The following is a 16106-nucleotide window of genomic DNA, read 5'->3' as shown; positions in this document are numbered from 1 at the left end:
GAGGGCAGGACATGTGCCCAGCCTTCAGCCAGCCACGGCACATCCAGCCCTCAGCATCCTGCCCAGAGCAGGATGCTCCTGTGCTCGCTGCCATCTCCCCAAAGCTCTGATCCCACCATGCCAAGCAGACGGGACCCACCTGACACCATCCCCTGCTGGAAGAAAAGCTGGTCCCAAACCATGTCCTCAGCCTTCTCCAAGGGCACGGCCCATCCACACCACAGCTGCTCCCAAGCACTTCCTCATCCAGACAGGACCCCAGCTAGAACGCTTCCTCTAGAAAAACACACAACAAATTATTGAAAATAGATTACAGACAAAAAGGGGAATAAGAAAAAAGGTCAAAAATCATATTACTGTCAGGGACTTGAGGAAGGCCCAACCCCTGCATGCCAGGGAAAAACCCACCCACAGGTGAGGGAAGCCCAGGCTTTCTCCCTTCCCCCCTGCACTGCCCCCCAAAATAACGGTGACCCCAAAGCAAACAGGGGCAGTGGAGCAGCCCAAGCCCTTCCTTGCCTGCAAAGCAAAGCAGCCCCTGCACAGGTTCTGGAATCCCACCTCTGCTCCCACCATGGGGGTTTGTTTGTGTCGGGCTGGCTGCCCCAGCCCCAGCCCCAGCCCGGGGCACGGTGGGTGCTGGGGCTGTTGGCAGGGCCAGGAGCCCACTCCCATTTCATCATCGCCCCAGCCCATCCCCCAGCCCTGCCAAAAGCAGCCTGGCAGCCGACTGAAGGATCAGCTGCATCCACCCCAGCAAAGGGGGAACCTTTGGTTCCTGGCCAGGCTGTGCAATGCCCAAATCTGGGAGCATCCCCCTGCGTGTAGACTCACCTGCAAATTTCCTGTGGAGCCTGGCTTTGGAGAAGGTGCCAGAATCGAAGTCCATCATCCTCAGCTGCCGGTGGCCAGGTGGAGGAAGAGGTTGTCATCCTTCATGTTGTCCTCGCTGTCCCCAGCAGCAGCAGCCCCACCTGGTACAGCTTCTCCAGGGGCTCCTTCTCCTTCCCTGGGGGTGAGCCCAGGCTGTCAGGGTTCTGCCCAGGGCCCAGAGCTGTCAGGGAACCAGGACAAGCAAAACCAGCTCAGATGGTGGCCACCAGTGCTGGGCAGAGCAGCTCAGCTCCAGCACAAGGGCTGCGTGTCCCCATCTGATGACCCCTGGGCAGTGACACAGGCAGGACAAAATGTCTGGGTTCCTTTGCTTCTGATTGCCAAGGCATGTGTGGAGCTGAAACTTACCAGGGCCTTGCATCAAAGTGTGCCTGTGGCTCTCTCCCTTTTTCTAGGGCAGATGAATATCCTGCAGCCAGGGATCACATAACAGCTCTTCTAACGAGGGCCTGTCCGAGTCCAGCATGGATAAACACCGCCTGATCACATCTTGGCACTCTGGGCAGAGAAACCAGAACCCGCCGGTCAGCTGGAGAAGGCTCCTGTTGGCTTTGTCCCCCTATTCCCGTGCCCAGGCCATGCTGGATGTGCTCAGAGCTGGGCCTAAACTTCCCCATCAATTCCCTGTTTTGGAGGAGAGCAGGAGAGCGGGACACGTGCCACCTCCTCAGCAGCTGCCAGAGCGGGATGCTCACGAGCTGCTGCTGTCTCCCAGCACTGGCATTGCCCCCGTGGCCAGAGATGAGGATCCACCTTGAGAGAGCCGTTGTGGCAGCGAGAGCTGATGGTCCCAGCTGATGTTCTGGCTCCTCCTGAAAGGGTGCTCCCCGCAGACCATCTGGTGCAGCAGGATGCCCAGGGACCAGATGGTAGCTGGCTTGCCGTAGTAAAATCCAAAGTGGATCCATTCCGGGGGGCTGTATGACGGTGTTCCTGTGGAATACAGATGGGGTTCATCAGGGGGATGCTGCTGCTCCCAGAGCCTGGCCCCAGCATCCCTGGGCGTGTGGGGGCTGCCCCAGTGGCACACGGGGTGACCGCTGCCCTCTCGCCAGCACCTGGGACTTGTGTATAGACTCGGGGTTGGAAAAGAAGCCACTGGGGTTGGAAGAGGGCAGCAGAAATCCTGGCAAGGGCCAACCATGAGGAGGAAAAACCCACCCAGTGCTTGGGAAAACCATGCCTTCATCCTCCCTGCCTGCACTGCCCAAAAAACATCATGAATCCAAAACAAACCAGGTGGGTGGAGCAGTCCAAGCCCTTTCTCACCTGCACACCAAACCGGCTGGGACACAGGTTACGGCCCCCCTCTCTGCTACCCCCACCCACCCGTGTTTTTGTCAGGCTGGCTGCGCCAGCCCCAGCCTCAGTCCTGCCCAGTGTGGTGGGCAAAGGCTGCCAGCAGGGCTGGAAGCTGGCTCCCCACCCAGCCCTGCTCAATCGCAACTCAGCTGAAATCTCAGTGCCATGAAGGGCAGCAAAAGGGAGAATCCCCGCTGCCACACCCAGCTTGGGCTGTGAGATGTTGGGCCATGAGATGCCAGGCCCGAGAGCACACCCCTGCGTGGGCTCACCTGCAAAGCGAGTGTAGGCTGTGTCTTGCAGGTAGGTGCCACAGCCAAAGTCGATCAATTTGGCCTGCCCGGTGGCCAGGTCCACCAGGATGTTCTGTGGTTTGATGTCCCTGTGCAGGACCCCACAGCTGGTGCAGTGCTGCACGGCCTCCAGCACCTGGCGGAACAGATCCCGCGCCACCTCCTCGGACAGGAACCCCCGTGCCCGAATGAAATGATGCAGGTCCTGAGACCGCTTCGGGCGTTCCAGCACCATCAAGATGTATTTGGGGAGCTCAAGCCACTCCAGCAGCTGGACGACACCGGGGAATCCAGTGGAGACCTTGTCCAGCAGCACGATCTCCAGGGGTGCGCTGGTGCCGTCGGGCTGCAGGAGGAGCGCAATGCTGTCAGTGGGGCTGATGCCATGCCGGGGGTCAGGAACCCCTCACCCAGCACGGGATTCTCTGTGCCCTGTGCTGACCCCACGCCCGCTCTCCCTCGAGGTGTCCTGGTGGCTCCCACCCTGCTGGGCCTCGGCTCATCCCCGCCCGGCACGGCCCGGCTTCTGCCGCTGGCCCCGCTCACTCACCAGCTCGCCCCAGTGCCGGACTCGGTTCCTTGGCACCCTTTTGATGGCCACCTGCAAGCCAAGAGCAGCAGCGGGCTGAGCTCGCTGCCCGCCATGCCCAGCCTCAGCCCCAGCCCCAGCTCCAGCCCCATCCTCCTCCTCCTCCTCCTCCTCCTCCTCCCCCCTCTCCCCCTCTCCCTTCTCCTTTTCCTTCTATCCCTCCTTCTCCCCCTCCTCTCCCTCCTCCTCCACCCCCTCCTCCTCTGCCCGCCGCTGGCCCCGCCGCTCACCGGGGCGCCGTCCGAGAGCCGCGTGGCCGCGAAGACGCTGCCGAAGCCGCCGCTGCCCAGCAGCGAACCCAGCCGGTACCGCTCCTTCAGGCCCTGCTGCGCCTTCCCTGCGGGCGGGACGCGGCTGTCAGCGCTCGGCCCGGGGCCAGGAGCGGCCCCCGACCGCCCCCCGACCGCCCCGGGCCGGCCCTCCCCAGGCGTTCGCTCCCGGCAACGGGACAGCGGCGGCTCGGGGGCGGCGGCCGCGCTGCCGAGCGTGTGTCCTCCGCGGGGCCCGGGAGGAGCCGGGGCCGGGGCCAGGCTCGGGCCAGGCGGAGCCAGAGCGAGGCGATGCTGCCCCAGCCCCAGGCACCGATGCCCGCCCAGAAGCGCCACCGCCAGCACGGCCAGAGCCGGGCGGAGGCGAGACCCCGGCGGGACGGCCGGGGGCGGGGATGGGGCAGCCCCGCCCAGAGCCGGGGGCGGGCCGGGGGCATGGCCCGGGAATGGGGAGAGAGAGACTGGGAGAGGAGGGGACAGCGGGAAAGGGAGAGCGGGAGACGGTGCGGGACAGCGGGAGAGGGAGCGGGACAGCGGGAGAAGGAGAGGGAGAGGAGTAAGAATCGGAAGTCGACAAAATCACTGCTGCCGCTGCTGCTGCTGTTGCCGCCGCTGCTGCTGCTGCTGCAACTGAAGCTCCGGGGCCGTTTGTCCCCGTGTCCGTTTTTCCGTTGCCCGCTCACCCCCACGCCCAGCCCCCCGCTCCCCGGGGGCAGCCCCTGAGCCTGTCCAAACACGGGAACTTTGCCGTGTTCAGCCAGACCCAGAGTCTGGACTCCTGCACGGGGGCAGAGGTATCTCCTTGGTCGCTGCCGTGCATTGTCCCCGCTGAGGATCAAACCCTGTCGGGGCACATTTCCTGGCTGAAGGATTCCCTGGTCCTGGCCCTGCACTTATGGCTCCAGCGTTGCTTTCCAGTGAATACTGGAAGGCAGACTGTTTAGGTCATGGTACTTTAGTGTCTAGAACTCGCTAAGTCACTGATCTTAGAGGTGAGATGCATTTGGAATTAATGGGATGGAGAAGTAGTGCAAGATGGAAAAAGGCAGCAGAGAAATAAATAGAGGAAAACATCTTGGACTGTTTCTTTCAATTTTCATTTCACTTCTGGAAAGCTGTTTCAGTTTTCCGGGAATCTTCTCCACAGTCCTGTTTGCTCTTCTCAAGAACCTTTCCTGGAGAACCAGGTTGAGCTCCTGTCACAAGATGTGCCACCACCTGCAGCTTCTCTTGGCTTTCCACAGCGGGAGTGCAGCAGGACTTGCAGCAGAGCAGGACAAAGGTTTGGAGAACTTGACAGCTTGTCCTTTCTCTTCCTGGAGAGCTGGGGAGTTGTGCCATTGGTGAGGTTTTCATTGTGACTGTTCCAGCCTTGGGAAACAGGAGGTGGAACCAGGACTTGTTAGGGAATACAAGCCTGACTGAATGCAGAGAAGGAATCTCCAGAGCCCGCAGCCAGAAATGGAGAGTTGTGTGATAATCATTCCCACATCTCCATGGACACCTGGAAAGTGATCTAGAACATGAAAATGGGACAGAGGGAGTTTGTTTCTGTGTTCAGTTTGGGTGATTCTACATCTCCAGTGCTGGTATAAATCAAGAGCACAGTCAGTTCATGATAAGCATCAGAACAGGCTGGACCTCTGAGAGTAGGTGACGGAATGGATTTGAAAAGGAGAAATGCAGGGAATGACTTGGTGGACTTTGTCTGGAAGAAGGGTAATTTTTTCTAATTGTTTCTAGTCCATTGCTTCTGCTTTTGTCCTTCTTACAAGGCCATTTGCATCCCAGATTCCTCATGAAATGAGATCCCTGAGCTTCTGGAACTGCCTGAAAGATGCCCTGTTCTTGCAGGGACACTCAGGCTGAAGCAGGAAGCAATTTTGAAGCAATTGTATTAAACAAAAACCAGTTCTTAAGCAGAGATTGATGTCACTGCCCCCGACCAACCACCATGGGCAAATCTCTGGCTCAGCCTGGAGCAGTGACCTTGAGGGGGTGTCCCCACTGCAGGGAGGAATCTCCACAGCCTCCAAGAAGGGAAATGTCAGGAGACACTGCCATTAAAATTTGGGATGGGGCTTTTCTAGTCTGAAGTGCTGCCCTGTCAGTCAGATGTGCCCAGGCTGGGCCAGCTCAGCAGCTCTGCAGGAGCTCTCAGTGGTGTCACTTGGTTGTTCCTTTCTCTGGGGATTTTTCCAGCCCTGCCACAGCTTCATCTCCCTCTGAGGATGTGGAACTTTGGGATGGAGGAGTCAGGCTGGTTTCAGCATTATTCACCCCAACGGCAGCGTGACGCCCCTCCTTCATTTCCCACTGGGGCTTTGCAAACAGGGCCTTGCGGGAGTGGTTTGAGCCCATTGCAGGCAGAGCCTCCTGCTCCAGCAGGAACTGCCTTTCCTGTGCCAGGAGCAGGGCAGGTCCCGCTGCAGGAAAAGCCCCAGGCCAGCCCCAGCACAGGGAAGGCCTCGGGCACAAGGGCAGAGTGCCGTGCTGGGAGCTGTGCCAGGGAGAGCCTGAGGCACCAAAGGCGCCTTGGCAGCAGCAGCTGCTTGCAGGGCATGGCCAGAAGCCTCCCTTGGCAAGCCGGCCTGGTGGCCAGCACTGCAGAGCTGCTGCCTCAGGGCTCATTTCTGGCTGGGCTCTTCCCCAGCCCACAGAGTGTGACCTCAGCCCTGACTCTGCCACGGCCCTTGTGCCTGAGCCCTGCAAAGCCCAAAGGTCACCTGTGCCCCCCAGGCTGTGCCAGCCTCTGGGGCAGGGGGAGGAAAGGCAGAGAAGGGGCTGGGTTTGGCTGTGGGATGTGGGGTCCAGCAGAGACCATGAGGAGTCGAGGCAGTGGATGGAGTGCACTGAGCAGCCCCTTCTGCCCATGCAGTCCTGGAATGGTTTGGATGGGAAGAGCTCTGCAGTGCTCATCTCATCCAAACCCCGCCATGAGCAGGGACATCTTTCACCAGATCAGGTTGTTCAGAGCCCTGTCCCAGCTGGACATGAATGTTTCCAGGGATGGGGCACTGACCACCTCCCTGGGAACCTGTCCTGGTGTATCACCACCCTCATCATCAAACATTTCCTCCTTATCTGTTCTTATCTGAACCTCCCTTCCTTTAGTTTAAAACCACCCCCCTTTGTCCCGTTGTGACAGGCCCTACTAAAACCTCTGTCCACCCTTGTATTCCCAATGAGCCGGGTTTCCATGGCAACTGCCAGGACAGGTGACCCAGGTGTCACCCCCAGTGAGGGCTGCCATGGAAACAGTGCCCAGCACTGCCCCTTTCTGTCGGGCTGACCTGGCCTTTGGCCCTGGCCCTGGCGTTTGCTGCTGGTTCCGCGGCGCCTGACCGGCCAGCGCGGCACAGGGCAGGTGGCCATGGCACAAGCCCCCAGCAAGGGATCCCCTCTGGCTCTGGGCAGTGACAGCAGCCCTGAGCAAGGGGCCAGGGCAGGTTTCCATGGCGAGCAACCATCACAACGGCTCCAGGAGCAGAGTGACTCTTGCCAAGGAACTTGGTGGTGCTGTTGCTCAATATTAAATCTGGTTTTTGCTGATCCCTTGCTGGGGATTTTTTCATCGCTCTCAAGCCCTCGTTGGTAACAGGGTGAAGGAGCCCTGGCCCAGGCTCTGGCCCTGGGGGACACGGGGACGCTGCCGGGGGGTCCCTGTCCCCCTGTCCCAACCCCACAGCCCCAGCCCCCATCCCCGTGTCAGGCTCTGGGGTCGATCTCGTGGAACATCCTCTGGGGGAGGCTGCGGCGCCGGGGGCGGGGGGACCCGGGGGGACAGGGGACCCCGCTGTGCACGAGCAGCGATGGACTTCTCTGGGGGAACTGGGAGGGGGGGCCGGGGTGGAGTGACCTCCCCAGTGACCTCACACAGCCCCTGTGATGTCACACAACCCCTGTGATGTCACACAGCCCACTCTGAGATGTAACAGGCCACCTGTGATTTCATACAGGTGTCCTGTGAGGTCACAGCTGGCACTTTGAGGTCCCAGTCTGCTCTGTGACGTCACAAAATCTGCCCTGTGATATCACAGCCCAGCCTGTGATGTCATAGACACCCGGTGATGTCACAGCCAGCTCTATGATGTCACAGCCACCTTTGTGATGTTATGCAGCCTCTCTGTGATGTCGCAGCCTGCTCTGTGATTTCACAGTCAGCTCTGTGATGTCACAATCCACTCTGTATTGTCTCAGCCCTCTCTGTGCCATCACACAGCTGCTCTGTGATGTCACAGAGCCCTTTTCTATGATGGCAGAGTCTTCTCTGTGGCTTCAGAGCCCGTTCTGTGATGTCACACAGCCAGCCTGTAATGTCACAGCCGACTTTGGGACATCACAACCTCCTCTGTGATGTCACATCCTGCTCTGTGATGTCACATAATAAACCAGTGATGTCACAGCCAACTGTATGATGTCACAACCTGGTCTGTGATGTCACACAATCACAGAATCACAGAATTGCTGGGTTGGAAGAGACCTTTAAGGTCATCAAGTCCAACCCATGCCCTAACACCACCTCAGCTAAACCATGGCACTGAGTGTTACATCCAGTCTTTTTTTAAACACATCCCAGGATGGTGACTCCACCACCTCCCTGGACAGACAGTTCCAGTACTTTATCACCCTTTCCATAAAAAACTTTTTTCCTAATATCCAACCTAAATTTCCCTTCGTACAGCTTAAGACTGTGTCCTCTGGTCCTGTCAGTTGCTGTGAGGAGAAAGAGACCGACCCCCACCTGACTGCAACCACCTTTCAGGGAGTGTGGAGAGTGATAAGGTCACCTCTGAGTCTTCTCCAAGATAAACAACTCCAGCTCCCTCAGTCATTCCTCACAGGACTTGTGTTACAGACCCCTCACCAGCCTTGTTGCCCTTCTCTAGACACGCTGCTGCTCCTCCATGTCCTTCCTAAGTGGGAGGGCCCAGAACAGGACACAGCACTCGAGGAACGGTGCCAGTACAGGGGAAGAATGCCAAGTACACCAGTGCCCAGTACAGGGGAAGAATGACCTCCCTGCTCCTGCTGGCCACACCATTCCTGGTCCAGGCAAGGAGCCATTGGCCTTCTTGGCCACCAGGGCACACTGCTGGCTCATGTCCAGCCTGCTGTCGACCAGTGCCCCCAGGTCCCTTTCTGCCTGGGCACTGTCCAGCCACGCCGTCCCCAGCCTATAGCATTGCAAGGGGTTATTTGGCCAAAATGCAGGACTGGGTACTTGGACCTATTGAACTTCATCTTATTGGAATCCGCCCATCCATCCAACTGTTTTCAGTTCTCCCTGCAGAGCTCTTCTGCCTTCCAACAGATGGTAGGAGTAGGAAACTAAGCTCCCAGCTCAGTGTCATCTGTAGATTTTCTAATGAAGGACTCAATCCTCTCTCATCCATGTGGTCAATGAAAATATTGAACGGAGCTGGACCAGCACAGAGCCCTGAGGGACAGCACTGGTGACTGTCCCCAGCTGGATGCAGCACCGCTCACCACCACTCTCTGGGCCGGCCATCCAGCCAGTTCTGAACCCAGCACAGAGTGCTCCTGTCCCAGCCGTGGGCTGCAGCTTTTCCAGGAGTGTGCTGTGGGCAACAGTGTCAAAGGCCTTGCTGGAGTCCAAACAGACACATCCACAGCCTTTCCTGCATCCGCCAGGAGTGTCACCTGGTCATAGAAGGAGACCAGGCTGGTCAAACATGACCTAGCCCTCCTAAACCCCTGCTGGCTGGGTCTGACACCCTGGCCATCCTGGAAGTGCTGTGTGATGGCACTCAGTGTAAACTGTTCCATGACTTTATCGGGTACTGAGCTCCGGCTGACTGGCCTGTAATTACCAGGATCCTCCTTCCCACCCTTGCTGCGAGTGGGCATCACACTGGGCAGCTTCCAGTCATCTGGGACCTCACCAGTGAGCCAGGGCTGCTGGTAAATGATGGAGAGTGGCTTGGCAAGCTCATCTGCCAGTTCCCTCATCACCCTGGGGTGGATCCTGTCTGCTCCCATGGATTTATGAACATCCAAGCAGCTCAGCAGTTCTCTGACTGCCTCCTCCCGGATAACAGTGGCCCACTCAGCTCCCTGACACCATCAACCAGCCCAGGAGGACAGTTGTCCTGGAGGCAAATCGTCTTCTCACTAAAAACTGAGACAACAAAGGCGTTAAGCAGCTCTGCCTTCTCCTGATCTGCAGTTATTAAATTCCCTTCCACATCTAATCAAGAACAAAGGTTGGTCTTACCCTTCCTTTTACCATTGATATATTTGTAAAAACATTTTTTATTAGCCTTAACTGAAGCTGACATTTTAAGTTTGAACAGAGCTTTGACCTCCCTAATTTCTTTCCTACATGCCCTAGAAAGCCCCTTAAATACTTCCTGAGAGATCTGACCCTCCTTCCAAAGATGATACATCCTCTTTTTATTCCTAAGTTCCTTCAAAACCTCCTTGCCCATCCAGGCTAGATGTTTGCCTCGTCGACTCATCTTTTGGCACACAGGAACAGTCTGTTCCTGTGCCCTCGAGATCTCTGTTTTGAAGCTTGTCCACCTTTCCTGAACTCCTTTGTTTTCAAGGGCTGCTTCCCAAGGAACTCTCTGAATAAGTCTCCTAAGTAGGCCAAAGTCTGCCCTCCAAAGTCCAATGTAAAAGTCTCATTAGTGTTCCACCTGACTTCTCCAAATATTGAGAATTCTATAATTTCATGATCACTGTGCCCCAAGCGGCCTCCAACCACCACATCTCCCACCAGCCCATCTCTATTTACAAACAACAGATCCAACATAGTCCCTCTCCTGGTGGGCTCACTCACCAGCTGCAACAAAAAATTGTCCTCCACAAACTCTAAAAATTTCCTGGACTGCCTCTTTTCAGCTGCATTGAGTTCCCAGCAGATGTCCAGCAGGTTGAAGTCGCCTACAAGAACAGGGGCTGATGATCCTGAAACATTCTCTAGCTGCTTATAGAATGAGCTGTCCACCTCTTCTTCCTGGTTGGGTGGACGATAACAGACTCCCAGTAGAATGTCAGCCTTGTTGGCCTTCCCCCTAAGTCTTACCCATAGACATTCAACTCCATCATCATAAATTTCAGTACTTATGGTGTCAAAACCCTCCCTAATGTAAAGGGCCACCCCTCCACCTCTTCTCCCTTTCCTGTCTCTCCTGAAGAGCTTGCAGCCATCCAGTGCAGCGCTCCAGCCATGTGAGTCGTCCCACCCTGTTTCTGTGATGGCAATTACATCACAGCTCTGCTGCTGCACCATGGCCTCCAGCTCTTCTTGTTTGTTACCCATGCTGTGTGCATTGGTGTACATGCACCTCAGCTGGGCTGCTGATTTCACCCCTAACTCAGGCTTACCACCCACGAGCCTGCTTCCAGACAAACCAGCTGCACCCCCTTCCCCTTCAGACCTAGTTTAAAGCCCTCTCAAAAAGTTCTGCCAGTTCATGAGCTAAAATTCTTCTGCCCTTCACAGAAAGATGGAGCCCGTCTGGTCCAAGGAGGCCAGGTGCTTTAAAAGTTGCCCCATGATTAAAGAATCCAAAGTTTTGATGATGACACCAACCCTTGAGCCACTCGTTGATAATGTGAGCTCTCCTATTGCTTTCACCGTTTTTCTCAGACTCCAGAGGGACTGAGGAAAAGACTGTCTGTGCCCCTGTCCTATTAACCACCTGACCCAATGCCCTAAAGTCCCTTTTAATTGCCCAGACACTCCCCTTCTCAATCTCATCCCTGCCAGCCTGGGGTATCAGCAGTGGGCAATAATCAGAGGGCTGAATCAGCCCAGGCAGTGTGTCAGTGATATCCCGTACCCGGGCCCCAGGGAGGCAGCAGACCTCTCTGTGGGGTGGCTCAGGTCGACATATGGGGCCCTTTGTTCTCCTCAGGAGGGAGTCACCCACCACGATTACCCTTCTTTCCTTTTTGATGTTAGAGGTGCTGATCTGTCTCACAGATGAATCATAATTGGGAGACTCACTGGGCAGATAATTTTCTTCTAAACCATCTGGCTGACTCTCCAGATCCAGGGAATCATACCGAATCTGAAGAGGCACCTGGCTTGGGAGAAGGGGTTGGGAGGGATTTTTATTATTACCTCCTCAAGTAGGTACCCACTCCCACTCCCCTTCATCAGCCAGGTGTCCTTCTATAGCCTGACAGTGGGAGGAGTGGGAGACAGCGGGAACCAAGGAGAGCATTGCTGCCCTGCCAGACCTCATGGAACCAAGGATCCATTGTGACACTGCAGGGCCCAAGGATCCAAGGGACTTTGTGACACCAGAGGGACATTGTGACACTGGGAGGCCTCATGGAATCATGGACACCATTGGGACACTCTGGGGCCTCATGGAACCATGGTGACACCAAGTTGGCGGGGAGTGTTGATCTGCTGGAGCTTAGGAGGGCTCTTCACAGGGACCTGGACAGGCTGGATCCAGGAACCAAATCCAACAAGATGAGGTTTAACAAGGCCATGTGCCAGGTCCTGCACTTTGGCCACAACAACCCCTGCAGAGCTACAGGCTGGGGACAGAGTGGCTGGACAGCAGCCAGGCAGAAAGGGACCTGCAGGGACTGATGGACAGCAGGCTGGACATGAGCCAGCAGAGTGCCCAGGTGGCCAAGAAGGCCAATGGCTCCTGGCCTGGATCAGGAATGGTGTGGCCAGCAGGACCAGGGCAGTGATTCTTCCCCTGTGCTGGGCACTGGTTGGGCAGCACCTCGAGTGCTGTGTCCAGTTGTGGGCCCCCCAACTTAGGAAGGACATGGAGGGGCTGGAGCATGTCCAGAGAAGGGCAACAAGGCTGGTGAGGGGTCTGGAGCACAAGTCCTGTGAGGAGCGGCTGAGGGAGCTGGCGTTGTTTATCCTGGAGAAGAGGAGGCTCAGGGGACACAAGGCGGTGTCAGGGCACAGGTTGGACTTGATGATCTCCAAGGTCTTTTCCAGCCTTGCTGATTCTGGGATTCTCTGAAACCACCCTTGGAGCAGTTGCAGGAGAAGCCCTGGGCCTCCTCTTCAGAAGCTCCAGCAGCCCAGGTCCCTCAGCTTCTCCTCACAGCCCCAAAGCCCATCCTGTCAGTCCTGCAGAGCCTCTGCAGCCCCTCCTCACTGCCCAGAACAGGCAGCCCCACAGCCAGACACAGCAGCCCAGATGTGCCCCCCTGGCCTGGGCTGCCTCTGGCAAGGGAGCAGCACGAGGCACTGCAGGAGCCTGCAGACAATTCCTGCAGCACCTGTGGGATGATCCTGCTCCCCAAGGGCCGATCCCATGGTGCCAAGTCAGGAACTGGAATGGGGAGTGGGGCCAGAGAGGAAAGGGCAAACAGGGATGGGCTGTTTGCAGGGGAGGGAAAAGCAGTGGGCAACAGGAAGAAATATGTACAAGGGAAGGAAAAAGAAAGCAAAGGTGAAGCCAAGGAAATGCTCAGGGCAGTTTAGGGGTCGCTGCCAGGCAGCCCTGGCTCTGAGCAACAGCGTCTGCAGTGGGACAGGAAGCTCCCAGCTGATGGGAACAAACTTTCTGGCTGACTGCAGAGGCCAGGACAAAGCTGAGTGGTTTCCCTGGCGTCCCCCAGCCCTTCCTGGCCCCAGGGGCTGATGGCATTTGTGGTCCCTCAGGCTCATGTCCCCACAGCAGCAGCATGGGGGTGCTCCCGCCTGCTGTGTGCAATGCAAACAGGGGCTCCTGAGCCAGTGCTGCCGTGGCTGTGCCTGCAAGGACGCGGCACCTGTGTGAGCTGGGGGAGAGGCCAGGGCTGCAGAGGGGGGATGTTGTTGGCAGCTCCATGAGGACGCTCTGGGACGCTGCCCTGGGCTGTCCAGCGCACTGGGGATGGATCAGCCCCTGCTCTGCTGCTCCTTCCCGTCTCCCCCAGGGCCCTTGCAGAGCACCAGCCATGCTGTTTGCCCCCAGCCTGCCCACGGCCAGCCTGGGGCTGCTCACGGGCGTTTTCTGTGCTGAGCATTGGCCTGGCCGTGTCCTTGAGAGAGCCTGGGCAAGGAGCCTGGAGCCCCCAGGCCCTGGCCTGAGGCGTCAGCGCTGCCCCAGCAGTGCCCATGGGCTGTCCCTGCTGCAGCCCCGGCACTGCCACCCCCAGGACTGTGCCCGGCCCCGAGAGCACTCAGGCCCTGCAGCAACACCAGGGCCACCAGGGCAGCGGGGCAGGGCCACGGGAGCAGCACTGGCAACACCAAGTGCTGCTGCTGCTGGGCACAGCTGCTGTGCCAGCACTGATCTGCCCCAGCTCTGCACACAGACATTGCTGCTGCAGCTCCAGAGAAGGCAACAAAAGGGCATCTCTGCAGAAAACTTTGCTGGGACATCCTTGAGTTCCTTTAAAGCCACCATGAGCACAGCCCCTCATTGGTACAGTCTGTGGCCACAGGGGAGGTGTAGAGAAACAAAAGGAGAAATGGCAAGAACAATGGCATTTCGTTGTGGTCAATATTAAAAACTAAGGCAAAGGAAAAAAACAACCCACAACCAAACCAACCAGAAGTATCAAAAATTACTTTTATTACAAGTGATTTGCAGAAATTGGCCAGCAGTTTAATGTTCCTGAAAGCACCCAGTCATCAGCGTCCACACTGCAGCCTTGAGCTCCTGGTTCCTCAGGCTGTAGATGAGGGGGTTCAGGGCTGGAGGCACCACCGAGTACAGAACTGACAGGGCCAGATCCAGGGATGGGGAGGAGATGGAGGGGGGCTTCAGGTGAGAAAACACTGCACTGCTGATGAATAGAGAGACCACGGCCAGGTGAGGGAGGCAGGTGGAAAAGGCTTTGTGCCGTCCCTGCTCAGAGGGGATCCTCAGCACAGCCCTGAAGATCTGCACATAGGAGAAAACAATGAACACAAAACAGCCAAATGCCAAACTGGCACTAACTGCAATGAGCCCAAGTTCCCTGAGGTAAGATTTGGAGCAGGAGAGCTTGAGGATCTGTGGGATTTCACAGAAGAACTGGCCCAGGGCATTGCCATGGCACAGGGGCAGGGAAAATGTATTGGCTGTGTTCAGCAGAGCATTGAGAAAGGCACTGGCCCAGGCAGCTGCTGCCATGTGGGCACAAGCTCTGCTGCCCAGGAGGGTCCCGTAGTGCAGGGGTTTGCAGATGGACACGTAGCGGTCGTAGCACATGATGGTCAGGAGAAAAAGCTCTGCTCCCATGAAGAAGATAAGCAGAAAGAGCTGTGCAGCACATCCTGAGTAGGAGATGGTGCTGGTGTCCCAGAGGGAATTGTGCATGGCTTTGGGGACAGTGGTGCAGATGGAGCCCAGGTCGCTGAGGGCCAGGTTGAGCAGGAAGAAGAACATGGGCGTGTGCAGGTGGTGGCTGCAGGCTACGGCGCTGATGATGAGGCCGTTGCCCAGGAGGGCAGCCAGGGAGATGCCCAGGAAGAGGCAGAAGTGCAGGAGCTGCAGCTGCCGCGTGTCTGCCAGTGCCAGCAGAAGGAAGTGGCTGATGGAGCTGCTGTTGGACATTGGCTGTGGCTGCACTCGGGCACCTGTTCGTGGAGAAAGAACAGTGAAGATTTAGAGGAGATACCTGTAACCAAAATCAAAGCCATTTCCCATACACCCTCCTCTGTGCCACACACAGACACCATTTTGTGTTCAAGAGTTCTGAGGTTTTAAGAACCCCCATATCACTGCTGGTGTTCTTGGATATCAGAAACCCTCAGAATTTCTGCTGCCTCCAGAGAGAACAGAGCAAGTTCTGTGAGGCAAAGTGATGAGAGGAGAGTGAGGGGAGATTGTCTGTCATTCTGACCTGTACAGAGTTTCTCTGGGCTTTAACCTCACTCAGAAGAAGGGTGATCACCTTCCCACACTTCCCCTAAAATGTCACCAAGCACTGCTGACAGCAGATGGATCCACCCCAGCCCAGGTCCACATTTGTAGCCAAGGACTCACATTGCTCATTTCACCAACCCAACAGCATTTTCAGTGTCAGAAAACCTCCGCCCTTCCCCATCAATCTTATAACTCAGCGATTATCTAGGACAGGTTTGCACCCTGGATTGGAGCTCCCAGCTTGGACTGAAATTGCAGGGAGACTTCCAAGTGTCCTTCTGATGGCACTGGATGCAGGGAGATGCAGCTCCTTCCCTGGCTGCACTGACAGCATTGCCCAGAGCCGGGCACTGGGGACAGCTGTGTCACCCTGAGCCAGCTGTGCCCCCTCCCAGAGCCCCCAGTGCCGGGCAGCTGCTCCCAGCCCTGTGCTCTGCAGAGGGAACTGGGCCCGGGGCTGCAGAGCTGCCCCACGGCTCTGCTGCAGCTCTGCCTGCACAGGAGGGGCTGCACGCCTTGGAGCCCCGGCCCTGAGGGCAGAGGCTTGGCTGGGGGGACAGGAGGGAGGGGGCTTGTTCAGAGGGAGGGGCTGCACTGGAGGGGATCCTCTGGACATCTCTAAACTCTCCCTGCCACAGCATTTCTGGGTTTTGCTTTCTCTCCTTCCCTGATCGTCTCTCTGCTTCCTGGGGATTTTCCTCCTGCAGGTGTTTCCCTCTGCCTGAGCTCTCCCTGCCAGCACTCACAGACCCCAAATCTCCTCTCTCCTTGCACTCTCCTTGGCCTGACAGAACCCTGCCTGTTTGCAGGGCACTGGCTGGGGGCAGGTTCTGTTTGCAGCTTGGAGAAAGGACAGCTCAGACTGAGCCTGATGGCTCCAGCAGAGGTGATGCTGCTGCTGTCCATGGGCAGAGTGGCTGAAAGCACATTAGGGATCTTCTGTGAACCTCTTGATCACTAA

General features: G+C 57.1%; 1 long non-coding RNA gene and 2 pseudogenes across 1 annotated transcript; 1 reads left to right on the top strand and 2 right to left on the bottom strand.

Annotated features, from left to right (window-relative positions):
• The window catches only part of LOC137466906 (zinc finger protein 850-like), an 807951-nt pseudogene that overhangs the window by 446262 nt on the left and 345583 nt on the right, over positions 1-16106 (top strand).
• The window catches only part of LOC137466908 (zinc finger protein 850-like), a 743182-nt pseudogene that overhangs the window by 390563 nt on the left and 336513 nt on the right, over positions 1-16106 (bottom strand).
• Positions 829-1776, bottom strand: LOC137466912 (uncharacterized). The gene is made up of 3 exons (XR_010995334.1): positions 1648-1776; positions 1243-1392; positions 829-1009 (listed from the first exon to the last, which is right to left on the bottom strand). It is a non-coding gene; the product is annotated as an uncharacterized lncRNA (long non-coding RNA).

This window comes from Anomalospiza imberbis, unplaced genomic scaffold (assembly GCF_031753505.1).
Source record: "Anomalospiza imberbis isolate Cuckoo-Finch-1a 21T00152 unplaced genomic scaffold, ASM3175350v1 scaffold_47, whole genome shotgun sequence".
Lineage (NCBI taxonomy): Eukaryota > Metazoa > Chordata > Aves > Passeriformes > Viduidae > Anomalospiza > Anomalospiza imberbis.
The sequence above is the reverse complement of the archived record's forward strand: the minus strand, read 5'-3'. Positions and strand labels throughout refer to the sequence as shown.